An 18702-nucleotide genomic window follows, 5' to 3' on the forward strand; every position below is an offset into this window, starting at 1 on the left:
TCCCCGAAATTCCCCATTACACCGGAGGATTCCCACCCCGCTTCCCCACAATTCCCCATTACACCGGAGGATTCCCACCCCGCTTCCCCGCAATTCCCCATTACACCGGAGGATTCCCACCCCGCTTCCCCGCAATTCCCCATTACACCGGAGGATTCCCACCCCGCTTCCCTGAAATTCCCCATTACACCGGAGGATTCCCACCCCGCTTCCCCGCAATTCCCCATTACACCGGAGGATTCCCACCCCGCTTCCCCGAAATTCCCCATTACACCGGAGGATTCCCACCCCGCTTCCCCGGATTTCCCATTACACCGGAGGATTCCCACCCCGCTTCCCCGAAATTCCCCATTACACCGGAGGATTCCCACCCCGCTTCCCCGCAATTCCCCATTACACCGGAGGATTCCCACCCCGCTTCCCCGCAATTCCCCATTACCCCGGAGGATTCCCACCCCGCTTCCCCGCAATTCCCCATTACACCGGAGGATTCCCACCCCGCTTCCCCGGATTTCCCATTACACCGGAGGATTCCCACCCCGCTTCCCCGGATTTCCCATTACACCGGAGGATTCCCACCCCGCTTCCCCGGATTTCCCATTACACCGGAGGATTCCCACCCCGCTTCCCCGGATTTCCCATTACACCGGAGAATTCCCACCCCGCTTCCCCGCAATTCCCCATTACACCGGAGGATTCCCACCCCGCTTCCCCGCAATTCCCCATTACACCGGAGGATTCCCACCCCGCTTCCCCGCAATTCCCCATTACACCGAAGGATTCCCACCCCGCTTCCCCGGATTTCCCATTACACCGGAGGATTCCCACCCCGCTTCCCCACAATTCCCCATTACACCGTAGGATTCCCACCCCGCTTCCCTGGAATTCCCCATTACACCGGAGGATTCCCACCCCGCTTCCCCCGCAATTCCCCATTACACCGGAGAATTCCCACCCCGCTTCCCCGGATTTCCCATTACACCGGAGGATTCCCACCCCGCTTCCCCGGATTTCCCCATTACACCGGAGGATTCCCACCCCGCTTCCCCGCAATTCCCCATTACACCGGAGGATTCCCACCCCACTTCCCCGGATTTCCCATTACACTGGAGGATTCCCACCCCGCTTCCCCGGATTTCCCCATTACACCGGAGGATTCCCACCTCGCTTCCCCGCAATTCCCCATTACACCGGAGGATTCCCACCCCGCTTCCCTGGATTTCCCCATTACACCGGAGGATTCCCACCCCGCTTCCCTGCAATTCCCCATTACACCGGAGGATTCCCACCCCGCTTCCCCAAAATTCCCCATTACACCGGAGGATTCCCACCCCGCTTCCCCGCAATTCCCCATTACACCGGAGGATTCCCACCCCGCTTCCCCGCAATTCCCCATTACACCGGAGGATTCCCACCTCGCTTCCCCGGATTTCCCCATTACACCGGAGGATTCCCACCCCGCTTCCCTGCAATTCCCCATTACACCGGAGGATTCCCACCCCACTTCCCCGGATTTCCCATTACACTGGAGGATTCCCACCCCACTTCCCCGCAATTCCCCATTACACCGGAGGATTCCCACCCCGCTTCCCCGGATTTCCCCATTACACCGGAGGATTCCCACCCCGCTTCCCCGCAATTCCCCATTACACCGGAGGATTCCCACCCCGCTTCCCCGGATTTCCCCATTACACCGGAGGATTCCCACCCCGCTTCCCCGCAATTCCCCATTACACCGGAGGATTCCCACCTCGCTTCCCCGGATTTCCCCATTACACCGGAGGATTCCCACCCCGCTTCCCCGCAATTCACCATTACACCGGAGGATTCCCACCCCGCTTCCCCGCAATTCCCCATTACACCGGAGGATTCCCACCCCGCTTCCCCGGATTTCCCATTACACCGGAGGATTCCCACCCCGCTTCCCCGCAATTCCCCATTACACCGGAGGATTCCCACCCCGCTTCACCGCAATTCCCCATTACACCGGAGGATTCCCACCCCGCTTCCCCGAAATTCCCCATTACACCGGAGGATTCCCACCCCGCTTCCCCGCAATTCCCCATTACACCGGAGGATTCCCACCCCGCTTCCCCGCAATTCCCCATTACACCGGAGGATTCCCACCCCGCTTCCCCATTACACCGGAGGATTCCCACCCCGCTTCCCCGCAATTCCCCATTACACCGGAGGATTCCCACCCCGCTTCCCCGCAATTCCCCATTACACCAGAGGATTCCCACCCCGCTTCCCCGCAATTCCCCATTACTCCGGAGGATTCCCACCCCGCTTCCCCGGAATTCCCCATTACACCGGAGGATTCCCACCCCGCTTCCCCGCAATTCCCCATTACACCGGAGGATTCCCACCCCGCTTCCCCGAAATTCCCCATTACACCGGAGGATTCCCACCCCGCTTCCCCGAAATTCCCCATTACACCGGAGGATTCCCACCCCGCTTCCCCACAATTCCCCATTACACCGGAGGATTCCCACCCCGCTTCCCCGCAATTCCCCATTACACCGGAGGATTCCCACCCCGCTTCCCCGCAATTCCCCATTACACCGGAGGATTCCCACCCCGCTTCCCCGCAATTCCCCATTACACCGGAGGATTCCCACCCCGCTTCCCTGAAATTCCCCATTACACCGGAGGATTCCCACCCCGCTTCCCCGCAATTCCCCATTACACCGGAGGATTCCCACCCCGCTTCCCCGCAATTCCCCATTACACCGGAGGATTCCCACCCCGCTTCCCTGGAATTCCCCATTACACCGGAGGATTCCCACCCCGCTTCCCCGCAATTCCCCATTACACCGGAGGATTCCCACCCCGCTTCCCCGCAATTCCCCATTACACCGGAGGATTCCCACCCCGCTTCCCCCGCAATTCCCCATTACACCGGAGAATTCCCACCCCGCTTCCCCGCAATTCCCCATTACACCGGAGGATTCCCACCCCGCTTCCCTGAAATTCCCCATTACACCGGAGGATTCCCACCCCGCTTCCCCGCAATTCCCCATTACACCGGAGGATTCCCACCCCGCTTCCCCGCAATTCCCCATTACACCGGAGGATTCCCACCCCGCTTCCCTGGAATTCCCCATTACACCGGAGGATTCCCACCCCGCTTCCCCGCAATTCCCCATTACACCGGAGGATTCCCACCCCGCTTCCCTGGAATTCCCCATTACACCGGAGGATTCCCACCCCGCTTCCCCCGCAATTCCCCATTACACCGGAGAATTCCCACCCCGCTTCCCCGGATTTCCCATTACACCGGAGGATTCCCACCCCGCTTCCCCGGATTTCCCATTACACCGGAGGATTCCCACCCCGCTTCCCCGAAATTCCCCATTACACCGGAGGATTCCCACCCCGCTTCCCCGCAATTCCCCATTACACCGGAGGATTCCCACCCCGCTTCCCCGCAATTCCCCATTACCCCGGAGGATTCCCACCCCGCTTCCCCGCAATTCCCCATTACACCGGAGGATTCCCACCCCGCTTCCCCGGATTTCCCATTACACCGGAGGATTCCCACCCCGCTTCCCCGGATTTCCCATTACACCGGAGGATTCCCACCCCGCTTCCCCGGATTTCCCATTACACCGGAGGATTCCCACCCCGCTTCCCCGGATTTCCCATTACACCGGAGAATTCCCACCCCGCTTCCCCGCAATTCCCCATTACACCGGAGGATTCCCACCCCGCTTCCCCGCAATTCCCCATTACACCGGAGGATTCCCACCCCGCTTCCCCGCAATTCCCCATTACACCGAAGGATTCCCACCCCGCTTCCCCGGATTTCCCATTACACCGGAGGATTCCCACCCCGCTTCCCCACAATTCCCCATTACACCGTAGGATTCCCACCCCGCTTCCCTGGAATTCCCCATTACACCGGAGGATTCCCACCCCGCTTCCCCCGCAATTCCCCATTACACCGGAGAATTCCCACCCCGCTTCCCCGGATTTCCCATTACACCGGAGGATTCCCACCCCGCTTCCCCGGATTTCCCCATTACACCGGAGGATTCCCACCCCGCTTCCCCGCAATTCCCCATTACACCGGAGGATTCCCACCCCACTTCCCCGGATTTCCCATTACACTGGAGGATTCCCACCCCGCTTCCCCGGATTTCCCCATTACACCGGAGGATTCCCACCTCGCTTCCCCGCAATTCCCCATTACACCGGAGGATTCCCACCCCGCTTCCCTGGATTTCCCCATTACACCGGAGGATTCCCACCCCGCTTCCCTGCAATTCCCCATTACACCGGAGGATTCCCACCCCGCTTCCCCAAAATTCCCCATTACACCGGAGGATTCCCACCCCGCTTCCCCGCAATTCCCCATTACACCGGAGGATTCCCACCCCGCTTCCCCGCAATTCCCCATTACACCGGAGGATTCCCACCTCGCTTCCCCGGATTTCCCCATTACACCGGAGGATTCCCACCCCGCTTCCCTGCAATTCCCCATTACACCGGAGGATTCCCACCCCACTTCCCCGGATTTCCCATTACACTGGAGGATTCCCACCCCACTTCCCCGCAATTCCCCATTACACCGGAGGATTCCCACCCCGCTTCCCCGGATTTCCCCATTACACCGGAGGATTCCCACCCCGCTTCCCCGCAATTCCCCATTACACCGGAGGATTCCCACCCCGCTTCCCCGGATTTCCCCATTACACCGGAGGATTCCCACCCCGCTTCCCCGCAATTCCCCATTACACCGGAGGATTCCCACCTCGCTTCCCCGGATTTCCCCATTACACCGGAGGATTCCCACCCCGCTTCCCCGCAATTCACCATTACACCGGAGGATTCCCACCCCGCTTCCCCGCAATTCCCCATTACACCGGAGGATTCCCACCCCGCTTCCCCGGATTTCCCATTACACCGGAGGATTCCCACCCCGCTTCCCCGCAATTCCCCATTACACCGGAGGATTCCCACCCCGCTTCACCGCAATTCCCCATTACACCGGAGGATTCCCAACCCGCTTCCCCGAAATTCCCCATTACACCGGAGGATTCCCACCCCGCTTCCCCGCAATTCCCCATTACACCGGAGGATTCCCACCCCGCTTCCCCGCAATTCCCCATTACACCGGAGGATTCCCACCCCGCTTCCCCATTACACCGGAGGATTCCCACCCCGCTTCCCCGCAATTCCCCATTACACCGGAGGATTCCCACCCCGCTTCCCCGCAATTCCCCATTACACCAGAGGATTCCCACCCCGCTTCCCCGCAATTCCCCATTACTCCGGAGGATTCCCACCCCGCTTCCCCGGAATTCCCCATTACACCGGAGGATTCCCACCCCGCTTCCCCGCAATTCCCCATTACACCGGAGGATTCCCACCCCGCTTCCCCGAAATTCCCCATTACACCGGAGGATTCCCACCCCGCTTCCCCGAAATTCCCCATTACACCGGAGGATTCCCACCCCGCTTCCCCACAATTCCCCATTACACCGGAGGATTCCCACCCCGCTTCCCCGCAATTCCCCATTACACCGGAGGATTCCCACCCCGCTTCCCCGCAATTCCCCATTACACCGGAGGATTCCCACCCCGCTTCCCCGCAATTCCCCATTACACCGGAGGATTCCCACCCCGCTTCCCTGAAATTCCCCATTACACCGGAGGATTCCCACCCCGCTTCCCCGCAATTCCCCATTACACCGGAGGATTCCCACCCCGCTTCCCCGCAATTCCCCATTACACCGGAGGATTCCCACCCCGCTTCCCTGGAATTCCCCATTACACCGGAGGATTCCCACCCCGCTTCCCCGCAATTCCCCATTACACCGGAGGATTCCCACCCCGCTTCCCCGCAATTCCCCATTACACCGGAGGATTCCCACCCCGCTTCCCCCGCAATTCCCCATTACACCGGAGAATTCCCACCCCGCTTCCCCGCAATTCCCCATTACACCGGAGGATTCCCACCCCGCTTCCCTGAAATTCCCCATTACACCGGAGGATTCCCACCCCGCTTCCCCGCAATTCCCCATTACACCGGAGGATTCCCACCCCGCTTCCCCGCAATTCCCCATTACACCGGAGGATTCCCACCCCGCTTCCCTGGAATTCCCCATTACACCGGAGGATTCCCACCCCGCTTCCCCGCAATTCCCCATTACACCGGAGGATTCCCACCCCGCTTCCCTGGAATTCCCCATTACACCGGAGGATTCCCACCCCGCTTCCCCCGCAATTCCCCATTACACCGGAGAATTCCCACCCCGCTTCCCCGCAATTCCCCATTACACCGGAGGATTCCCACCCCGCTTCCCCGGATTTCCCATTACACCGGAGGATTCCCACCCCGCTTCCCCGGATTTCCCCATTACACCGGAGGATTCCCACCCCGCTTCCCCGCAATTCCCCATTACACCGGAGGATTCCCACCCCGCTTCCCCGCAATTCCCCATTACACCGGAGGATTCCCACCCCGCTTCTCCGGATTTCCCCATTACACCGGAGGATTCCCACCTCGCTTCCCCGCAATTCCCCATTACACCGGAGGATTCCCACCCCGCTTCCCCGGATTTCCCCATTACACCGTAGGATTCCCACCCCGCTTCCCCGCAATTCCCCATTACACCGGAGGATTCCCACCCCGCTTCGACGGATTTCCCCATTACACCGGAGGATTCCCACCCCGCTTCCCCGCAATTCCCCATTACACCGGAGGATTCCCACCTCGCTTCCCCGGATTTCCCCATTACACCGGAGGATTCCCACCCCGCTTCCCCGCAATTCCCCATTACACCGGAGGATTCCCACCCCACTTCCCCGGATTTCCCATTACACTGGAGGATTCCCACCCCGCTTCCCCGGATTTCCCCATTACACCGGAGGATTCCCACCTTGCTTCCCCGCAATTCCCCATTACACCGGAGGATTCCCACCCCGCTTCCCCGGATTTCCCCATTACACCGGAGGATTCCCACCCCGCTTCCCCGCAATTCCCCATTACACCGGAGGATTCCCACCCCGCTTCCCCGGATTTCCCCATTACACCGGAGGATTCCCACCCCGCTTCCCCGCAATTCCCCATTACACCGGAGGATTCCCACCCCGCTTCCCTGGAATTCCCCATTACACCGGAGGATTCCCACCCCGCTTCCCCGCAATTCCCCATTACACCGGAGGATTCCCACCCCGCTTCCCTGGAATTCCCCATTACACCGGAGGATTCCCACCCCGCTTCCCCGCAATTCCCCATTACACCGGAGGATTCCCACCCCGCTTCCCCGCAATTCCCCATTACACCGGAGGATTCCCACCCCGCTTCCCCCGCAATTCCCCATTACACCGGAGAATTCCCACCCCGCTTCCCCGCAATTCCCCATTACACCGGAGGATTCCCACCCCGCTTCCCTGAAATTCCCCATTACACCGGAGGATTCCCACCCCGCTTCCCCGCAATTCCCCATTACACCGGAGGATTCCCACCCCGCTTCCCCGCAATTCCCCATTACACCGGAGGATTCCCACCCCGCTTCCCTGGAATTCCCCATTACACCGGAGGATTCCCACCCCGCTTCCCCGCAATTCCCCATTACACCGGAGGATTCCCACCCCGCTTCCCTGGAATTCCCCATTACACCGGAGGATTCCCACCCCGCTTCCCCCGCAATTCCCCATTACACCGGAGAATTCCCACCCCGCTTCCCCGCAATTCCCCATTACACCGGAGGATTCCCACCCCGCTTCCCCGGATTTCCCATTACACCGGAGGATTCCCACCCCGCTTCCCCGGATTTCCCCATTACACCGGAGGATTCCCACCCCGCTTCCCCGCAATTCCCCATTACACCGGAGGATTCCCACCTCGCTTCCCCGGATTTCCCCATTACACCGGAGGATTCCCACCCCGCTTCCCCGCAATTCCCCATTACACCGGAGGATTCCCACCCCACTTCCCCGGATTTCCCATTACACTGGAGGATTCCCACCCCGCTTCCCCGGATTTCCCCATTACACCGGAGGATTCCCACCTTGCTTCCCCGCAATTCCCCATTACACCGGAGGATTCCCACCCCGCTTCCCCGGATTTCCCCATTACACCGGAGGATTCCCACCCCGCTTCCCCGCAATTCCCCATTACACCGGAGGATTCCCACCCCGCTTCCCCGCAATTCCCCATTACACCGGAGGATTCCCACCTCGCTTCCCCGGATTTCCCCATTACACCGGAGGATTCCCACCCCGCTTCCCCGCAATTCCCCATTACACCGGAGGATTCCCACCTCGCTTCCCCGCAATTCCCCATTACACCGGAGGATTCCCACCCCACTTCCCCGGATTTCCCATTACACTGGAGGATTCCCACCCCGCTTCCCCGGATTTCCCCATTACACCGGAGGATTCCCACCTTGCTTCCCCGCAATTCCCCATTACACCGGAGGATTCCCACCCCGCTTCCCCGGATTTCCCCATTACACCGGAGGATTCCCACCCCGCTTCCCCGCAATTCCCCATTACACCGGAGGATTCCCACCCCGCTTCCCCGGATTTCCCCATTACACCGGAGGATTCCCACCCCGCTTCCCCGCAATTCCCCATTACACCGGAGGATTCCCACCTCGCTTCCCCGGATTTCCCCATTACACCGGAGGATTCCCACCCCGCTTCCCTGCAATTCACCATTACACCGGAGGATTCCCACCCCGCTTCCCCGCAATTCCCCATTACACCGGAGGATTCCCACCCCGCTTCCCCGGATTTCCCATTACACCGGAGGATTCCCACCCCGCTTCCCCACAATTCCCCATTACACCGGAGGATTCCCACCCCGCTTCCCCGGAATTCCCCATTACACCGGAGGATTCCCACCCCGCTTCCCCGCAATTCCCCATTACACCGGAGGATTCCCACCCCGCTTCCCCGGATTTCCCATTACACCGGAGGATTCCCACCCCGCTTCCCCGGATTTCCCATTACACCGGAGGATTCCCACCCCGCTTCCCCGGATTTCCCATTACACCGGAGAATTCCCACCCCGCTTCCCCGCAATTCCCCATTACACCGGAGGATTCCCACCCCGCTTCCCCACAATTCCCCATTACACCGGAGGATTCCGACCCCGCTTCCCCGCAATTCCCCATTACACCGGAGGATTCCCACCCCGCTTCCCCGCAATTCCCCATTACACCGAAGGATTCCCACCCCGCTTCCCCGGATTTCCCATTACACCGGAGGATTCCCACCCCGCTTCCCCGGATTTCCCATTACACCGGAGGATTCCCACCCCGCTTCCCTGGATTTCCCCATTACACCGGAGGATTCCCACCCCGCTTCCCCACAATTCCCCATTACACCGGAGGATTCCCACCCCGCTTCCCCACAATTCCCCATTACACCGGAGGATTCCCACCCCGCTTCCCCACAATTCCCCATTACACCGGAGGATTCCCACCCCGCTTCCCCGGATTTACCATTACACCAGAGGATTCCCACCCCGCTTCCCCGCAATTCCCCATTACACCGGAGGATTCCCACCCCGCTTCCCCGCAATTCCTCATTACACCGGAGGATTCCCACCCCGCTTCCCCGGATTTCCCATTACACCGGAGGATTCCCACCCCGCTTCCCCGCAATTCCCCATTACACCAGAGGATTCCCACCCCGCTTCCCCGCAATTTCCCATTACACCGGAGGATTCCCACCCCGCTTCCCCGCAATTCCCCATTACACCGGAGGATTCCCACCCCGCTTCCCCACAATTCCCCATTACACCGGAGGATTCCCACCCCGCTTCCCCGCTACACCGGAGGATTCCCACCCCGCTTTCCTGCAATTCCCCATTACACCGGAGGATTCCCACCCGCTTCCCCGCAATTCCCCATTACACCGGAGGATTCCCACCCCGCTTCCCCGCAATTCCCCATTACACCGGAGGATTCCCACCCCGCTTCCCCGGAATTCCCCATTACACCGGAGGATTCCCACCCCGCTTCCCCAAAATTCCCCATTACATCAGAGGATTCCCACCCCGCTTCCCCGCAATTCCCCATTACACCGGAGGATTCCCACCCCGCTTCCCCACAATTCCCCATTACACCGGAGGATTCCCACCCCGCTTTCCTGCAATTCCTCATTACACTGGAGGATTCCCACCCCGCTTCCCCGAAATTCCCCATTACACCGGAGGATTCCCACCCCGCTTCCCCGCAATTCCCCATTACACCGGAGGATTCCCACCCCGCTTCCCCGGATCTCCCATTACCCAGGAGGACTCCCACCCCGCTTCCCCACAATTCCCCATTACATCGGAGGATTCCCACCCCGCTTCCCCGCAATTCCTCATTACACCGGAGGATTCCCACCCCGCTTCCCCGCAATTCCCCATTACACCGGAGGATTCCCACCCCGCTTTCCTGCAATTCCCCATTACACCGGAGGATTCCCACCCCGCTTCCCCCGAAATTCCCCATTACACCGGAGGATTCCCACCCCGCTTCCCCGGATCTCCCATTACCCAGGAGGACTCCCACCCCGCTTCCCCGCAATTCCCCATTACACTGGAGGATTCCCACCTCGCTTCCCCGCAATTCCCCATTACACCGGAGGATTCCCACCCCGCTTCCCCGCAATTCCCCATTACACCGGAGGATTCCCACCCCGCTTTCCTGCAATTCCCCATTACACCGGAGGATTCCCACCCCGCTTCCCCGAAATTCCCCATTACACCGGAGGATTCCCACCCCGCTTCCCTACAATTCCCCATTACACCGGAGGATTCCCACCCCGCTTCCCCGCAATTCCCCATTACACCAGAGGATTCCCACCCGCTTCCCCGAAATTCCCCATTACACCGGAGGATTCCCACCCCGCTTCCCCGCAATTCCCCATTACACCGGAGGATTCCCACCCCGCTTCCCCGGATCTCCCATTACCCAGGAGGACTCCCACCCCTCTTCCTTAACTCATAACCCCTCAGTCTCCCCCACTATTCCCATTTAATGGGTTAGCATCTATATAATGAGTAAATATGGTTTCCTCCATAGACAGTAATTATTTCAAGTTATACATAATGAGGAGAATATTTACATGAAACTCATTTTCACATTTAATAAAAATACGTTTGAAAAGTGGAGGATTCCTTTCAGGAGTGAAGACAAAGTGTTGTAGCTCCACCTGGTGTTCACCTCGGCACATCTCACTCCACAAACCCCGCTCGGGAAAGTCACAATCAACTCCACCATCCCCCCTTCCTTCTATACAACCCCCAAAAATCAGCCCCCCCCCCATTCCCTGCTGTCAGAAACCATGAATCCGACCGAGACAGAAGTACAATTAAATCACACTTGTTTATTAAATAAAAATAGAAGGTAAATAGAGAAACCGTAGTCAAAGCATAGCCAGTCCAGTAACTGGATCAAGTAGTCAGCCAGGCCAGAAGTCAGGGATCCAAGTGGAGCAACAGCAAGCAGGGTAAGGAGCCAGAAGGGATGTCAGCAAGCCAGTCTTTAAACAGAACCGCAGGAGATGGTTTCTTGTGATGTGACCAAGGCGAAGGCAGAGGTGGAGTGAGCTGGACAGCTTTAAGTAGGCAGGTCACACGAGCAAGATCAGGAATAGCTGGTAACTGAGGAAAGAGATGAGAGCTGGCAATTAGCAGAAAGCTGAGCAGCCAGCCCAGAGAAGGAAGGGCTAAGTCAGCCAATGACCCCTCTCCCTCGGAGGGCCACGGGGCTTGAGGGGTAACCGGTCTATGGAACTCGCGGAGGAGGACAGGGGCATGTACATCCGAGGATGAAACCCAGGAGCGTTCCTCCGGACCGTACCCCTTCCAATGCACCAGGTACTGTATGAGCCCACGGAATCTACGGGAGTCAACAATGGCTTGTACCTCATACACCTCATGGTTCTCAACCTGAATAGGGTGAGGACGTGGCACCGAGGTGGTAAATCGGTTACAGACCAACGGTTTCAATAAGGAGACATGAAACACATTTGAGATGCGCATACTAGGAGGAAGGTCCAACGCGTAAGCCACTGGGTTAATCCTGAGAAGGATACGGAAAGGCCCAATAAACCGAGGTGAGAACTTCAGTGAGGGAACACAAAGCCGCAGGTTGGGAGATGACAGCCAGACCCCGTCCCCAACCTGGTAAGAAGGCGCAGGCAGGCGTCTGCGGTCAGCATGGAGTCTGTACCTATCATTAGCATGATGCAAAGCCTCCTGGACTTGTGTCCAAGTGGAACGAAGACCACGGAGATGCTCCTCTAACGCAGGAATACTCTGCGGAACAAACAAGTCAGGCAACATGGAAGGTTGGAAACCATAATTCTCCATAAATGGAGACAATCGGGAGGCAGAATTCAAGGCACAGTTGTGAGCAAACTCTGCCCAAGGTAAGAAGTCAGACCAGTTGTTATGATGGTCAGAAATATAGCAACGTAGGAATTGCTCCAAGGACTGATTGGCTCGTTCTGCGGCCCCATTAGACTGCGGGTGATACGCAGAAGAGAACGCAAGCTGGATTCCCAACTGTGCACAAAAGTCTCGTCAGAATCGGGAGACAAACTGACTGCCCCTGTCCGAGACAATCACCTTGGGTAGCCCATGTAAGAGAAAGATCTCCCGAGCAAAAATGGAAGCCAGTTCCTTAGAGGTGGGCAACTTCTTAAGTGGAATACAATGAGACATCTTTGAGAACCGGTCCACCACCATAAGGATAACAGTGTTGCCTTGGGAGTTGGGCAATTCCACAATGAAATCCATAGACAGGTGAGTCCAGGGCCTCTCTCCATTGGGTATGGGTTGTAGGAGGCCCACTGGAAGGTGTTGTGGAGTCTTACTCTGAGCACACATGGGACTGGCAGCTACGAAGGCAGTAACATCAGCCCATAGACTAGGCCACCAGAATTGTTGGGAAATGGCCCAAAAGAGTTGATTCTTCCCAGGATGGCCAGCTGCCTTGGGTGAATGGTAAGTCTGGAGCACTGCAGTACGGAGACTCTCTGGGACAAAGCAGCGGTCACAAGGTTTATCAGGAGGAGCATGGACCTGAGCAGCAAGAATTTTGTCACCCAGAGGAGAAGTGAGACTGGTGCGAACCGTAGCCAAGATACGATCAGGAGGAATCACAGGAACCGGAACCGACTCCGACTTGGAAGTGGAGGAAAATTGTGGTGACAAGGCATCAGCCTTACATTCTTAGTACCGGGTAAGAATGAGACAATGTAATTAAAGCTTGACAAGAAAAGAGCCCATCGCACTCTTCTGGGAGAGAGTCGCTTAGCCTCAGACAAGAATGTGAGATTCTTCTGGTCAGTAAGAATAAGAACGGGCACAGTGGTACCTTCAAGGAGATGTCTCCATTCTTTCAGGGCTAAAATGATCACCAACAGCTCTCTGTCACCAATCTCATAATTGCACTCAGCAGGTGACAATTTCTTGGAAAAGTAGCCACACGGATGCATAGCGCTCTCAGAGTTAGGACGTTGAGACAGAAGGGCGCCAACTCCAGTCTCAGAAGCATCAACTTCTAGGATAAAAGGCAACGTAGGATCAGGATGTGCCAACACAGGAGCAGAAACAAAGGCAGCCTTGAGAGTCTCAAAGGCCTTAATGGACTCCGGAGACCAACTCTGTGGGTTACCGTCCTTTCTGGTCATATCAGTCAGAGGCTTGACCAGAGATGAGAAGTTATGAATAAACTTCCAATAGTAATTGGCAAAACCCAGGAAACGCTGTAGAGGACATAAACCCACGGGTCGAGGCCACTGTAGGACTGCCGAAAGTTTCTCTGGGTCCATCGAAAAACCAGCAGTGGAAATGACAGGAATGTAACCTGTTCACGATGGAACTCGCACTTCTCCAGTTTACAATAGAGATTGTTCTCTCTTCGTTTCTGAAGCACACGACAGACATCTGTGTGGTGGCTCTCCAGGGACTTGGAAAATATGAGGATATCATCGAGATAAACCACCACACATAACTGCAACAAATCTCGGAGGACATTGTTAATAAATTCCTGGAAAGCTGCCGGGGCATTACAAAGGCCAAAAGGCATTACCAGGTATTCATAATGGCCTGTTCTGGTATTAAATGCAGTTTTACACTCGTCGTCCTAAACAGAACCGCAGCAGATGGTTTCTTGTGATGTGACCAAGGCGAAGGCAGAGGTGAAGTGAGCTGGACAGCTTTAAGTAGGCAGGTCAGACGAGCATGATCAGGAACAGCTGGTAACTGTGGAGAAGATGAGAGCTGGCAATTAGCCGACAGCTGAGCAGCCAGCCAAGAGAAGGAAGGGTTAAGCCAGCCTTGACACCTGCATTGTGACCTGAGCCGTGGGTAATGGCCAATATCCTTCATACAACACTGCGGTATAGGTCAGAGCTATTTAAAGACTAGGATCTCCTTTACAGAAAAAATAATAAATGACGTTACTTTTGCAGGAAAAAAAATGTGCATTTGGAAGCCTGGAAAGCATTGCACCCGATCAGTGGATCAGTAGATGACGGGTACAACGTGGGTCCTCCAGCCTTCCCCTCCTCCATATCCCACTGAAACTACAATTCCACCTGCCACAGTAGAAGATTATTCATTCACAGGGATCGGCTGTGTAGCAAATGACGGTGGGAGTGGGGAGAAGAACCCCCCCCCCCCCGCTGTCACAGGGTTGGGGGAGAGGGGGCAGGAGCTGGAGGATGTTCCACCCCAAATATAGAGGGTGGCCTACGTGTTCCGTGCTGTACTCCAAGATATGGAATTTACAGGCGAGTCAAACTTTCTCTCATGTTAATCGGTACATGGCCCAGGCTGGATATTCATAGGATCTGGGATGTCCCCCATAACTCTACCCCACTCCACGAGTTCTCAGTTTTGTAGCAAGCAGTGGAGAGGAATGGAAGGGAGGGTGCCCTGTACACGGCACAGACTGGATATTCATAGGATCTGGGAAGTCCCACAAGAGATGAATGAGAAGGTTGGGCAACAACTAGACAACAGAACCACGGAAACGGGATGATAAAAACCCAGAACCTTCCTGCCAAAAGCTGCTTCTGCAGAAAATTCCAGGTCCCCCGGGTAAAACTTTGACAAAGACCAAGCTGGGATCCTAAAGGGCCGGGGTGCTCCAACAAATCTGGTGTAGTGTGCATGGAAGAGTGCCGGAGGTGGTGTTTGTTTTAGAGTGTGAGCTCTGGTGATCAAACTTCTTATCCTCCATCCAATGGAATCATTACAAGGGTTCCCGTAGGGCAGGGGTCTCAAACTGGCGGCCCTCCAGCTGTTGCGAAACTACAAATCCCATCATGCCTCTGCCTGTGGGAGCCATGCTTGTAACATTCAGCCTCGCAATGCCTCATGGGACTTGTAGTTTTGCAGCAGCTGGAGGGCCGCCAGTTTGAGACCCCAGCCGTAGGGTAAACAGACTGAGAAAGGCTGCATTAGGGTTGTCCTGCTTCCTTTAGACAGACCCCCCGTTTCTCCTGTCCTCGACTCCTCGCAACGGGTACAGTGAGATGTTTGTTTGGGATGATCCACAGGAATAGCCCACTTTTTTGTAAACTTTTTTTTCAACTGGATGGAGTTAAGCAAAAATTTAATATTTTCAGGAGAGCCCCAATCATCATAAATCTACAATTTCTATGTTTTGGACCTGTGCAGCTCCTTATGGCTAACCCAACGCATTGCACCAAGTGCCCCACACAGGATCCAGTACCCAAAACAACGTTATAGACTGCCCCAACAGCGTGGTGTCCAGGCAGGGCCGTTTTTAAGGCAGGGCAAAAGGGGCAGCTGCCCTGGGCCCTGTCATTGTTGTGGGGCCCAAAGCAGCTGCCTCATACTTGCCAACTATCCTGGTTTAAATTCCCTCATCCCTTGAGGTTTTAGTCCTGTGCTGTGTCCCGATATCGCAGTGTGAAGTGCTGCAACTAATGCTGCCCAGCTCTGTCCTATTGTGCAAAGATGACTCACCTGCAGACCCTGTGTTTACATGTAAATTACAGGCATTCATATGTAAATAGGGGCGGCCAGAGACATTGATATGTATATCATGCCCCCCTGAGGTCATATCCACAGTAATCTCTAGCAACCAATCAACAAGAAGAAATCATGTGCTGTAACCTCTAGCAACTAATCAGTGAGCCATATTGTTTGCTGTAACCAGTAGCAACCAGTCAGTGAGTGGTAATAGTACACTGTAACCTCTGGCAACCAGTCAGTGAGTGGTAATAGTACACTGTAACCTCTGGCAACCAGTCAGTGAGTGGTAATAGTACACTGTAACCTCTAGCAACCAGTCAGTGAGTGGTAATAGTACACTGTAACCTCTAGCAACCAGTCAGTGAGTGGTAATAGTACACTGTAACCTCTGGCAACCAGTCAGTGAGTGGTAATAGTACACTGTAACCTCTAGCAACCAGTCAGTGAGTGGTAATAGTACACTGTAACCTCTAGCAACCAGTCAGTGAGTGGTAATAGTACACTGTAACCTCTAGCAACCAGTCAGTGAGTGGTAATAGTACACTGTAACCTCTGGCAACCAATTGCAATAGCTCCCTGATTCAGTAAACTGATTTTGAGTCTAGCTGCTATTTATTGTATTTCTCGGAGCAGGCGGAGAACAAAACTGCATGGGGGGGGGCCCAAGAAAAGTTTTGCCCCGGGGTCCAATCAATATTAAAGACGCCCTGTGTCCAGGTATTGGCCCCTAACCTGAGGGAGAAGGGGAGACGGATCTCCTATCACAATTTGGATTAGCAGCAAGGATGGGAAGTGTTATCATAATGGGGGATTTTAATTATCCAGACATAGACTGGGCGGAGGGAACCGCGCATTCATCTAAGGCTCGCCAGTTCCTAAATGTCTTGCATGGGTCAGATGGTAGACGCACCAACTAGAAATAAAGCGTTACTGGATCTACTGATTACCAACAATACAGACCTGATCACGAATGTGGAAATACGGGGAACAGCGATCACAGGTCAATTGGCTTCCGTATACATCACACAAATAGCAAACATAAGGGGAATACAAAGACACTGAATTTCAAAAGAGCCAACTTCCCTAAACTACGAACCTTGCTATAAGGCATAAATTGGGATAAAATCTTAGGAATAGGGATGAGCCGAACACCCCCTGCTCGGTTCACACCAGAACATGCAAAAAAATGTGTTCAAACACGTGAACACCATTAAAGTCTATGGGACTCGAACATGAATAATCAAAAGTGCTAATTGTAAAAGCTTATATGCAAGTTATTGTCATAAAAAGTGTTTGGGGACCCGAGTCCTGCCCCAGGGGAGTGTTTGGGGACCCAGGTCCTGCCCCAGAGGAGTGTTTGGGGACCCGGGTCCTGCCCCAGAGGAGTGTTTGGGGACCCGGGTCCTGCCCCAGGACATGTATCAATGCAAAAAAAAAGTTTTAAAAACGCACGTTTTTTCGGGAGCAGTGATTTTAATAATGTTTAAAGTGAAACAATAAAAGCGAAATATTCCTTTAAATTTCATACCTGGGGGGTGTCTATAGGATGCCTGTAAAGGGGCGCATGTTTCCCGTGCTTAGAACTGTCTGACAACAAAATGACATTTCTAAAGGAAAAAAAAGTCATTTAAAACTACTCGCGGCTACAATGAATTGTCGGTCTGACAATACACATAACAGTTCATTGATAAAAACAGCATGGGGATTTCCCACAGGGGAACCCTGAACCAAAATTAAGAAAAATAAATGCATGGGGGTCCCCCGAAAATTCCATACCAGGCCCTTCAGGTCTGGTATGGATATTAAGGGGAACCCTGCTCTAAAATGTAAAAAATAAATAAATAAATAAAAAAACTGGCGTAGGGGTCCCCCTCAAAATCCATACTGGACCCTAAGGGTCCGGTATGGATTTTAAGGGGAACCCCATGCCGAATTTAAAAAAATGGCGTGGGGGTCCCCATAAAACTTCATACCAGACCCTTATCTGAGCACGCAACCTGGTAGGCCGCAGAAAAAGAGAGGAGGACGAGAGAGTGCCCCCCCCCCCCCCCGAACCGTACCAGGCCACATGCCCCCAACGTTGGGAGGGTGCTTTGGGGTAGACCCCATGTTGATGGAGACAAGGGCCTCATCCTCACAACCCTAGCCTTTGGTTGTGGGGGTCTGTGGGTGGGGGGATTATCGGAATCTGGAAGCCCCCTTTAACAAGGGGACCCCCAGATCCCGCCCCACCTGTGTCAAATGATAATGGGGTACAAAAGTATCCCTACCATTTCACAAAAAAAGTGTCAAAAATGTAAAAAATGACAAGAGACAGTTTTTGACAATTCCTTTATTTACAGTCTTCTTCAGGTCTTCTTCCTTCCTATGGTTTCTTCCTCCTCTGCTTCTTGCTCCGATGTTCTCGTCCGGTGTCTTCCTCCACGGCGTCTTCTTCCCCGATTCGTTCTCGGGTCGCTCCGCATCCATGGGAGGCTCCCGTTGTGTGACGCTTCTCTTCTTCTGACAGTTCTTATATCACGGAGGGTGGGGCCACCCAGTGACCCCGCCCCCTCTGACGCACAGGGACTTGACGGAGACTTCCCTATGGCTTTCCCTGTGATGTCAGAGGGGCGGAGTCACCCGTTAAGTAATAACAATGTATAAGGGGTCCTGGGAACTCGGCACAGGGACAGTGGGAACCCCTCATAATGGGCACAGCGGGTGTACAGACCCGGGAACTCAGCACAGGGATG

This window comes from Lithobates pipiens, unplaced genomic scaffold (genome assembly GCF_037356315.1).
Source record: "Lithobates pipiens isolate NorthernLeopardFrog02 unplaced genomic scaffold, aLitPip1_a1.2 Scaffold_106, whole genome shotgun sequence".
NCBI lineage: Eukaryota > Metazoa > Chordata > Amphibia > Anura > Ranidae > Lithobates > Lithobates pipiens.